The sequence below is a fragment of the Galleria mellonella genome, unplaced genomic scaffold (assembly GCF_026898425.1).
Source record: "Galleria mellonella isolate WM207_F2 unplaced genomic scaffold, CSIRO_AGI_GalMel_v1 utg89, whole genome shotgun sequence".
Taxonomy (NCBI): Eukaryota; Metazoa; Arthropoda; class Insecta; order Lepidoptera; family Pyralidae; genus Galleria; species Galleria mellonella.
Window position 1 is genome coordinate 960,363 of NW_026442169.1, and position 12,726 is coordinate 973,088.

At 36.8% G+C, this 12,726-nt stretch overlaps 1 protein-coding gene across 1 annotated transcript in view; it reads right to left on the reverse strand.

The window, feature by feature from the left end:
* The window catches only part of LOC113519931 (protein yellow), a 29,013-nt gene extending 17,017 nt beyond the window's left edge, over positions 1-11,996 (reverse strand). The window contains exon 1 of the mRNA XM_052902234.1: positions 11,827-11,996. The gene's annotated coding sequence lies outside the window, so the exon portion shown is untranslated. The remainder of the gene's footprint in view (positions 1-11,826) is intronic.
* Between the last annotated feature and the right edge of the window lie 730 nt (positions 11,997-12,726).

Here is a 12,726-nt window from a genome sequence, read left to right on the forward strand (position 1 = left end):
TCCACGCGGTTTTCTCTGGAAACCATCGTGACTAAATTATCGTTGAATTCGTCACGATGGACTAACTGACCTGCCTTTTCATCTTCACTAATCGTCCCTCACTGGTGCCCCGCCAGCGTATAACGTTAGCGCAGGCGGGGTTGCCATTCCATTATCGTCCAAAAAAAAAATATCGGTATACACCGGCGGGGCACCAGTGAAGAATGATAGATGAGGATGAAGCAAGTCAGTTAGCCCATCGTGACGAATTCAATAAGAATTGTTCACGATGGTTTCCAGGGGGAACCACGTGGAGGTCGACCTGATAAGGTATATTGCTAACAATAGGGGTGTCAATCTCCATTACTAACAATCCCTTTCCCCCTCTAATCTAATGTACTGCCAATGACAATTTTATACTGCACTCATGAAACAACAGTTAGGAATTAAGTTATAATTGGGATCGGTTCACAATAGTTTGCATTGACAAGTTACGCTAATATGCAGCTATCAGTACAATATGGAACCATTATGTCGCTAGTGTTGCAATTCGAGAGTGCAAAACGTCTCAATATCAATGTCGATTCATTGGAATTTATTTTAAGAGTGACCCTACAGGTCAGTTGGTCCCTAAGAACAAGGAATTACATAGACGTAATGATAAAAATAAAAACTGTAAATCATATAGTTGTCTTCTTTCTTCTTATGCAAATATAATTAGTAAAAAGAGCACGAAAGATACACGATCAGTTGTCATTTTTCCCAATTCATAGTAGTATATATATTCGACACAGTTTATGTAGAAAGTATGCAAGCAGGTTGCATCTGAATTTGGTAGGGTTATACGGCCGTATAACATTTTCTATACACTAGCCTGGTGTGAATTGACAATTTTATCACTCCTTCTATGTAATTCCTTGTTCTTAGAATTCGTCCATGTGACGAAAACAAACGTCATTTTCATTGAACATTCAAAGCGTTTTAAAAACATTACCCATTGAATATGTCATGAACAAAACCCCATTACACCTTGATAACAAGGTTAATTGATGTTATTAATGAGAAATGACATATCGGTATTTAACAATAATAATTTATTTTAATCGTTTTTTTTTTATACAACTTATAATGGCAAACAAGCTGACGGCCCACCTGATGTAAAGTAGTAACCGTCGCCTATAGACATGAGCAGTACCATGGACATAACAGAGTATACTGTTTCCCCCATAATACCCCCATGCATTGCCATTCCTGAGGACTCAGGTGTTATTCCTCTGTACCCGGTAAATTCACGCCATATCCCACCCTTCAAAGCGAAACACAGCCATGCAAACACAACTGCTTCACGGTTGAAACACAAATGGGGCAGAGATACCCAAGCAATCGACTTTTGTACAAAGTCTCCCTCTGGTATATATCGGTATAGGTATCGTAAATTGTGTTACAACATATATTTGTTTTTTTTTTTAACAGCCATTAACTGCCCACTGTTCAACATAAGCAGGCAATTTTTTTTAATGGCTGATAATGGAATGGTAACCCCACCCGCGCTATCGGTATACACCAGCGGGGCACCAGTGAATGATGATAGATGAGGATGAAGCAGGTCAGTTAAGCTCGAAACGCGTGAAAGGCGTGTCACAAAATCTGCGTGAACAAAATGGCAGTCGGAGATTGATGGCAACTATGGAAGGTTATAGAAATTCTGCTCGTTGTAAAAGTAGTCAATCCTCGAGTGTTGTTCCCCCCAAATGTACTCTATTAGGCCGACCTCCACGCAGTTCTTGATAACCATCTTGGTTAATTTAGTATCGTTAATTGGTTGATTAATTCTTCATCATGGGCCAACTGTCCTGTTTCATCTGAGAGAAAAGGGATTGTTAGTAATGCGGACTATAGCAGTTCCATTGCTAGCAAATAAACCCTGTCAGGTCGACCTCCACGTGGTTCCTCCTGAAAACCATCGTACTGAATTCCACTGTGTACCTATTTATAACGATGGGCTAACTGACCTGCCTTTCATTCTCACCCATCATCCCTCACTGGTGCCCCGCCAGCGTATAACGTTAGTGCAGGCGGGGTTACCATTTCATTATCATCCACTAAAAAAACAAATGGCCTGCCAGTGTAAACCAATAGAAATAGCAGCATTAAAAAAGCTACCAATACGAAAAGCAGCATTAAAAAGCTGCTATTATAAGGCACGACCGCATAATATACAAATTGGATCGTTTCTACGCAGTGACGTTTATAGAATAATGTAATTTAGATTATAAACAAGACGAGAGCCTTGTAAATACATAGAGAGAATAAAAAAAAAAACCAACATATGACATTTCCTCGCAAGACACGCCCCGACCAGTACGCCATGACCTACAAATTCGGCACCAACTTACACAGTACTACGTGACAAGAATTATGGTACTTTACGTAGGAACGATTGATTTAAACAATCACTGCTCTATTTTTAAAGACAGACAAACAAAAATATAGACAACTAGATTGCACCGTCAAAAGTAGCAATTACAATCGTGGTAACATTGATATTGGCATTTAATGTCAGTATTCTTATTTCAAAAACCAAAAAATGTAATACACGCAGATGGTTGTCGAGACCTTTTTTGTTTATTTTTATTTTAAAAATATTTGAATTTAGAACGGGGAATCGTATTGTTCTTGTTTCATGATACATAGAATACCACTGATACTGGCATTTAATGTCAGTATTCTTATTTCAAAAACCAAATATGTAATACACACAGATGGTTGTCGAGACCTTTTCTTTTTAAATTTTTGTTTTAAAAATATTTGAATTTAGAACGGGGAATCGTATTATTGTTTCATGATACATAGAATACCAGAGGGAGACTTTGTACAAAAGTCGTTTGCTTGGGCACCACAATCCTATTCGTGTTCCTACCGTGAAGCAGTTGTGTTTGTATGGCTGTTTCGGTTTGAACGGTGAAATATGGCAGTGAATTTACAGGGTACAGAGGTATAACACTTTAGTCCTCAATATTGATAACGCTAGGGGTATCATGGGCAAAACAGTATAGTCTGTTATGTTCATGTCTATAGGCGACGGTTACCACTTTCCCTTAGATGGGCCGTCAGCTTGTTCGCTATTCTAAGTTGCATAAAAAAACATAGACATGTCTGAGAAGTTACTCTCAGACACGTCTTGTGTCCAATCATACCATATTTAATGGGCTGTGTACCATATTTAAGACGCCAGGCTTCCCTAACAAATATATTTAAATACGCCAATGAGAATAGGTATATGTATACAAAAACATACAGACGGGTTCAAAACGTCCGTCTTTTCAAAAACCGCTTAATTATCGCCAACTGAGTCAATACAAGTAAAACAAACAATGAATTCCTTAATATGTTTTTAAAATACAAAATTCACGCTTCAGTAATGGAAAATAGTTAATTTAATAACAATAGTTCAAATGAAATATGAATATATGTGTAATATATCACTCAATAGCAAACGTATGACTCAACTGCAAATGAATAAAAGGGGTATTGTGTTTTAGCAAAGAGAGTTGTTTGTTTTTAGATATATATTTATTGTTATAGAAACACCTGCGAGTGTTAGGTATAATTTGGGAGTCAATTAACACATAACTTTGTGAATGTAATATTTAAGATTTTAAGATTGTCAAATCAGTGTATAGGCAATAATAATAATATTAAATGGGTGTGTATAAACAATACAACAGAATTGAAAAGCTTCTTTTCGAAGTCGGTTGAAAACTATAATCCAATTCTACTCCACTCTACTTCCCACTATATATATATATATATATATATATATATATATATATATATATATATATATATATATATATATATATATATATATATATGGTATAGCCATTATACGTCCACTGCTGGATATAAGCCTCCCCCATAGACTAAAGTAAAGAACGGTCTAGACTAAACGAACTAGACTAAAGAACGGTCCTGAGCCACCTACGTCCACTGAATCGTCGTTTCATCGTGGGGGGTCGTCCTACACTGCGTTTACCCGTACATGGTCGCCACTCAAGAACCTTTTTAGCCTATCGGTTGTCGATTCTTCGAGCTATGTAACCAGTCCATTGCCACTATTGTAATATTGGTGAAATAAAGTGTTAAATAAATAAAAATATTGAGTTCTATTCTCAGCCGCCGTATTAATTGGGGATTTTTAGAAAAAGAAATTGTCTACAGTATTGTGTAAATGTGTAAAAAGATGCGTTCACAGCTAGAACTCGTAGTTGGTTTCGATTGAGGAGGTTAAGCAATATCGCGTCCCATATATGGGATGGGTGAGCGTATATTGAGACGCTGACTTGACTGATGCCACCGTAGCAATTTTAAGAACATAAAGAATAAACCGGCCTGCACATTGTTTTTTTATTTACCTTAATAATGTAAAATGTCACTTTAGATGACAAAAAATATTGCAATTTGAATGTTAATTAACTTGTAAAACCGTATTTTATATGATATGCAATATTCCAGTCTGATGCTGAAGTGGCAGTGGATAGTCACGAGCTCGAAGAACCGACAACTGATGAGGAAGAAAGGTTCTTGAGTGGCGACCCCGTACGAGCAAACGCGTGATCAAATCCGAAGTTATGATATCCGCCAAAGAACCAAAATGACAAACGAAAGCTCGAAGGATATGTAAACTGAATTGACAATGTGCTGGGCATACAGCTCGAAGAATCGACAACCGATGGAGAAGAATGACTCTTGAATGGCGACCCCGTACATACAAACACAATGTAAGACGAGCCTCCACTAAATGGAATGAAAATGAGTTTTACGGCTCTGGATGCAAGTCCTTTATTGGCTTTCTCGATTAGTGATAAGTTTGCTGATAAGTGAATTCTTTTAATTAAGTCGAATAAATAGATTGTACCAGAGGGAGACTTTGTACAAAAGTCGATTGCTTGGGTACCTCTGTCCCATTCGTGTTTCAACCGTGAAGCAGTTGTGTTTGCATGGCTGTGTTTTGGTTTGAAGGGTGGGATATGGCGTGAATTTACTGAGTACAGAGAATGCTATGTACTTCCCAAATTAAGCAGGTAACACCGACATTTTCAAGGTGACATTATATGATATAGCATTACTGCATTCATTAAAACTTAGGTTAACTAATCCTCGCCTACGCACTTTAAATCTACCTACATAAAATGTTTTTTTCGTGTTTCTATATTCAACTTGGAATGACTAACAAGCTCATAGTCAATCTGATTATTTGTATACAACTTAGAATGGCAAACAAGCTGACGGCCCACCTGATGGAAAGTGGTAACCGTCGCCTATAGACATGAACAGTACCATGGACATAACAGAGTATACTGTTTCGCCCATGATACTCCCCATGCGTTGTCATTCTTGAGAACTAAGGTATTATTCCTTTGTACCCAGTAAATTCACTACCATATTCCACTCTTCAAACCGAAACACAGCGATGTAAACACAACTGCTTCACGGCAGAAACACGAATGGGACAGAGGTACCCAAGCAATTGACTATGTACAGACGTAGTGCTCTGTTTGTGTTCGTAAGGAAATACCTTCAGTGGCGGTCCGGCATGAGGATAAAATTCCTTGCTCGAAACCTTGTTTTTTTTTTATAAATAACACCTGAGTCCTCAGGAATGGCAACACATGGGGGGTATCATGGGGGAAACAGTATATTCTGTTATGTCCATGGTACTGTTCATATCTATAGGCGACGGTTACCACTTTTCATCAGGTGGATGGTCAGCTTGTTTGCCATTCTAAGTTAAAAAAAAAACAGTCACACACGTCGAAGTAAAAAGTTGGAGGGGCGCGCCATGTTAACGTAGACAATTTATTTGAAATTCTGTCGAAAATAACGACCAATAACTTCCCGTATGCAATCACAAGGCCAGTTTTCGACTGAATTTTTCTGTTGAAACCATTATACAGCCACGCTCCGCTAATTACAAACGTTGCAGACGTGTTAATTTGCCTTTTTATTTCTATATTATAGCGCTTTGTTCTTGTTGAAGCGAGCGGTTGCAGTTTTATTTCTATGTATGGCACATTATTATTATTATAACTATCATAATAACGACCTATTTCATACAAAAAAAAATTGCTGAATTGGTTTTTTTATTGATGATAATGGTATGGCAACCCCCGCTGTGGCCACGGCACAGAACGGGCCACTTCTTTCTTTATATACTGATTCGTGCAGGCAAAACCACGGGATAGAGCTAGCAAATAGTAATACTAATTACTCCACTCCATCCAAATGTTGTCTGGAAGAGATCGCTTTTAGCAATAAGGTCGCCCATTGTTTTCTCATTATGATTATTTCTTGTAATTATTTATATTTATAATAAGTTTACTATTGTAATCTTTTGGAGGAAACAATAAAGTGTATATATCTATCTATAAAAAAAAGTTAAGGAGAAATTTAAAAATAATATAATTGCATATAATTAAAACATAAATAGCTGTGTGGACTCAAAATAGAAGGGGTGGCCCTTCCTTTTCCGTGGATGTCATAAGAAGCAACTAAGGAAATTTAATGATCGAGCAACAGCATACCTCTTTAAACATTACCAAAGCTTTACTTGCGTAAAAACATGGCAAATATTGGCAAAACCCTGCTTATAGGTGAGGCCTATGTTCAGCAGTGGACAGTTAACGGCTGAAATGGTGGGGGGAAGGAATTGTTAGTAATAAGCACTATCAGTCATATTGCTAGTAATATACACTATCATGTCGACCTCCACCTGGTTTCCACCGGAAACCATCGTGCTGAATTCCAGGTGTATTCATCACGGTGGGCTAACTGACCTGCTTTTTCATGCTCACCTTTCCGGACCTAATACTAAAAGCATGGGGGAAAAGGAATTGTTAGCAATGGAGTTTGACAGCCCCATTGCTAGCAGTATGCCTTATTAGGTCGACCTCCACGTGGGTCCCCCTGGAAACCATCGTGAGCAATTCTTGTTGAATTCGTCACGATGGGCTAACTGACCTACTTCATCCCCACCTATAGTCCTTCACTGGTGCTCCGCCGGTGTATACCGATAGCGCGGGTGGGGTTACCATTCCATTATCATCCATTGAAAAAAACGGCTGATAATATGATCAGTATATCTGCGTTATGAGTAGACCACTAAACACACCAGCTTCAAACAAATTATTCGACAGATACAATAATTTACGCGTAAGATTGTGGTCCACAAAAAAAACTGACTTCATTTATAGAAAAACCAATTATTTTGGTTTCAAAATTAAACCACGGAACAGATTTTCATAAAATTTCTATAGGACAAATTTGTAAGTATTATAATATATTTTCAAATAAACAATAAATACCAAATCAGTTTACAGTTGACGGAGTTATGAGGTAACTAACATAAAAAAAAAATACAAACTCATTGAGAACTTCCTTCTTTTATAAGTCAGTGGAAAAAGATTAATATGTATTTTTTTTTCTTTCCACTCTCTTATAGTAGTAACCATTTATTTATTTATTTATTTATAGGATTACCAACATAAGACACAGCTAAACATTTTAGTACAATACACTGGTAGATTAAATCTCCTGTTCTTACATTTATAGGCAACCACAGCATACCTTGTGTTTAACAAACATTTACTATATACTGTGTGAATTCAGATGATACAATGATGATATAATTTTATAATACGTGTTGTAATACTTTCACAATTTTCTAATAAAAACTGTAATTACTTTTATCGAAAATTGGTAATTTTTACTGAATTTAAATTGGCAACATTCTTATCCGTTAAAAAATTAAAACATTCGAACGATCGGGTCGACTCGGCTATGTTCGTGGCGACTCGTACGCCAACGAATACTAATGAACGATATTAGTAATCGGACGACATTAGACGACAAAGAATGAAACTTTATTTTACAGAAATATACGACTACACCTATATAGGAGTAAAAAAAATATTAAAAATTATAATAAAGAAACTACAATGATGTACAACTACAAAAAAATGTGTGTGTGTGTGTGTGTGTGCGCGTGCGTCGCAATACTTGCAAAATGGATGAATGGAGAATGAATAAAATTAATAGTCGAATGATTTTCAAATCATTCGAATAATCTAAATGATTTGCTCAGCCGAATAATTAATAGCCGGATTAGTAGTTGCGTATCGCTAGATGATATTCTTAGAACATTTATGATATAATTAAGTTATAATATACCCAAAGATTTATTAAGGGCGATGTTACGTTACATATTATCATACATACATAATGCATTAGTTATACTTATTCTACGGTATTATGTAAAAAATAGTAGCTATATACTTTTCTCAAACATGCTTGGAAATGTGAGCATTATTTTGACAATCTTCTTCGAGATAAATCAAAATTGCCATACTGGCCAGATACATGCGGGCAGCGGCCGGCAAAAGTTGTATGAATATCCATATCTGTCGTGTTTTGCGGCCAGATAAATATATGTAAACTCATATCTGTCCTGTAATTTAAAAATGTGTAAAATACCTTTTACTTCGAAACATGGCTACCAAGGGAACTAATAAAAGGTTTTATTTAAATTTCGAACTGGCTTGCAAATAGAAAGCTGTTTATTGAAAAAAAAAAAACAAAGGGACATTATGGCGCGTGAAAAATTATTATTGTTCGTTATTCGTCATTGAATTTAAAAAATAAAATTGTGTTTTTGATTTCCGCGCATTGTTTGAGAAAAGAACTATATAAACCTTGGCCACAACTAGGCATTGATGGACTTACGTATGCGTGCCTCGGCTACACCTCGGCCCACATTTCCACGTTCGTATTATGAGATATCCTATTATTGTTATAAAAAATAAAAAAATATTTATTTATTTAATATCATTAATTCTTTTTAACTCTTTATTGAACCACTTAAAGAATAATATATTATACGCTTGGCTGGCGGTTTGGCTTTGAGTTTTGGTGAGGTTTTAACTTCCATATTTATTTTGTTTTATACTTTTTTGTGTGTTAGTTCTATTTTTTTATGTAACTTAGAATGGCAAACAAGCTGACGGCCCACCTGATGGAAAGTGGTAACCGTCGCCTATAAACATGAGCAGTACCATGGACATAACAGATAATACTGTTTCACCCATGATACCCCCCATGCGTTGCCATTCCTGAGTTATTCCTCTGTACTCTGTAAATTCACGCCATATCTCACCCTTCAAACACAGCCATGCAAACACATTTGCTTTACGGTTGAAACAATATATACGTATGATAAAAAAATCAAGTCGCCTAATTTGACAATTAGCAGACAAAAAGTTGACACGTTTTTGAAACTCGATGCTCTATCTATATAATCTGAGGACACTAACTCTACCCAAAATATTAATATGTATCATAAAAGACCCATCTACATACATACATACATATCTATCACGCCTATCTCCCATTAAAGTAGGCAGAAACAATGGAACACCAAATGTTTCGATACAAACAAACCTCTTTCGCTTCTTTCACATCTACTTTGTAATAAAAAATGTTCAAATAAAATTAAAATAACTGCATGCATTTCATAGATTTTTTTTTTAAGAATACGGACCTAATTTGGTTAGGGCCAAAAATTGTCGCATAAAGTTAATTCAGTTGCGACATCTATTTAAATTCGTGTCAGTGGTACTGAATGCTAATCGGTTACCGTATCTGCATATTTTGCTAAGATTTATTTTAGGATTTCGTCGACAGATGTCTGATTAGGAAACCAAGTCGGTGATGTTTGGCTGTCTATTTTTGTATCCCATATGTAAGGATGCTTTAAAAAGGTTTTTTATAGAATGTTTTGAAATATATTCGAATTTCATTTTGATATAGTGCATACCTATCTACATACGTAGGTGTGACAGAGAGGAAGGGATTGTTAGTAATGGGGAGGTTAGTCCCCATTCCTATCATTATACCCTATCAGGTCGACCTCCACGTGGTTACTCTGGAAACTATCGTGACTAATTTATCTTTGAATCCGTCACGAGGGGCTAACTGACCTGCCTTTTCATCCTCACCTATCACTTCTCACTGGTGCCCCGCCAGTGTATACCGATAGCGCAAGCGGGGTTACCATTCCATTACCACCCATTAAAAAAACCTGAACTCCCATAACGCGTATTTGAAACTAAGCACAGAGTAATTTAAGCACAGCTGCTTGACCGCAGATAAGTGTATTTTATTAAATATTCAATTTTTAACACAAAACTTAATTCGGAATTTAAAGATATAATTACATCTAGGTCTCGCATCGTTCGCCTTCGGAACGAATAGTTTCATGGTAGCACCTAGTTTTATAGTACAAAATATTCTAATTTGCGGACTAGGATTATCATAATTAGAACAACTCCTGCATCCAAATAGTGATCATAATATAAATATATCCTGTCAGCAATAGGATCCGATAATCTATAATGAGCCTTATGCCATTGTGGCAAGGTTCAAACTTGATGTGACAAATCGTATATCTATTGGTACCTTTCCGCTAAGTGGACACTATTTGTAGGCAAATATCGTCGTGGGTTAGTCCAACGTGTACCTATCTTATTAGATAACGCGGTAACATTATACGCAAGCCCTTTTGAGTTACGACATAAACATCTCACTTGGAAAATTCAAAAATGTACGTAAACATAATGTAAATTAAATTAAATTTAAAAATCTGTATAATAATTCGGAAGCAGTCCTCATCTTCACCATCATCATCATTTACCAAAGGGAGACTTTGTACAAAAGTCGATTGCTTGGGTACCTCTGTCCCATTCGTGTTTCAACCGTGAAGCAGTTGTGTTTGCATGGCTGTGTTTCGGTTTGAAGGGTGGGATATGCCGTGAATTTACTGGGTACGGAGGAATAACACCCGAATCCTCAGGAATGGCAAAGCATGGGGGGTATCATGGGCGAAACAGTATACTCTGTTATGTCTATGGTACTGCTCATGTGTATAGGCGACGATTACCATTTTCCATCAGGTGGGCCGTCAGCTTGTTTGCCATTCAAAGTTCTAAAAAAAAGAAAACCTCCACGCGGTTCCCTCTGGAACCCATCGTGACAAATTTATCATTGAATTCGTCATGATGGGCTAACTGACATGTCTTTTCATTCTTACCAATCAACCCTCACTGGTGCCCCGCCAGTGTATACCGATAGCGCAGGCGGTTTAAGCATTTCATTATCATCCATTAAAAAAAAATTACTGGATGATTAGTTAGTTCACTGATTTAACTACACACACACACACACACATTCACACACATACACACGCATACATTTTTATCACAATTTCACTGAACCCATAAATTATTGTTTCTCTAAAATTATGGGCTCCATTGTAATTTTTGTTTTTGTATTTGTTACTTCTCTGTTTCATATTGTTTCACTAAAAATGTAAAACAACAAGATATGGAAGAGGGCACTAACTCCTGATACACAGGTTTTTTCATACCTACCTCGGGAGTTAGGGACTTCAAACTGTATTGTAACAAAGAGTATATTAAAGATTATTTATTAAAAAAAAAAAAAAAAAAAAAAAAACTAATCATGCCAAGCCGAATCGCTGACTAATTGCAAGTGCATATCGAGATCATCGCGTGAATGATTTTTGAATGATTTTCCAACTACGGTATTAGTTATTCCTCCATAAGTAGAGTATAAATCATGAGAACGGTAATTTAAAGATATATTTTTCATTAACATCCAAAAAGTTCAAATAAAAAAAAAAGCTTCAACGAACGATGTTTGATCTGTGGCAATATCCGTTATAAGACTGGCCATTTGTAATCTTTTAAAAAGAAAAAAAAATATTTCACTCACCTATGAAAACTCTGGTGAAGTTCGTATTGAAATCACCACTGTCACTGCAGCACAAGTTGATAATTGTTTGTTTCGAATGCAAACGCGGGCAACAAGTGTCGTGAACCAACGTAAACTGAGGTGAGACCGGCCCAATTGCTGTGCCGATCTGCAGTGCTACCACGAAGCCGCGAACCGAGCAAGACAGGTTCTTAAGTGTCCACTTATTCTGACATAAAGCGAAGGAAAGAGACAGATAGTGCATAGTAGGTAATTACGAGGAGCGAGTAAATCGTTTCATAGTAAACTGCAGGTCGCATACCGTCATGCGCGGGTGACCACACTTTAGAACTATCTGTGAGACAGTCTATAAAAATAATAAAACGTACTTTTTTTTATACAACTTATAATGGCAAACAAGCTGATGGCCCACCTGATGTAAAGTGGTAACCGTCGCCTATAGACATGAGCAGTACCATGGACATAACAGAGTATACTATTTCGCCCATGATACCCCCCATGCATTGCCATTTCTGAGGACTCACGCATTATACCTCTTTACCCTGTAAATTCACGCCATATCCAAACCTTCAAATCGAAACACATGCATGCAAACACAACTGCTTCGCGGTTAAAACACGAATGAGACAAAGGTACTCAAGCAAACGACTTTAATACAAATTCTCCCTCTAGAAATAAACGTACGTGAAAAATTCACAACTTTTTGTATCGTAATACTTTATAGGCCGTTTTGTCCCGACATAGAATACCACCTCTTCCTTTCCTGTGGGTGTCGTAAGAGGCGACTAAGGGAGGGCTAGAAATGGGCAGCAGTGTCCCTCTTAAAACATCTCTAAAACCTAACAGCGGTTGCCAATCTGCTCAGTGTTTGCTCAGCGTGGCAACTACAATTTACAATCA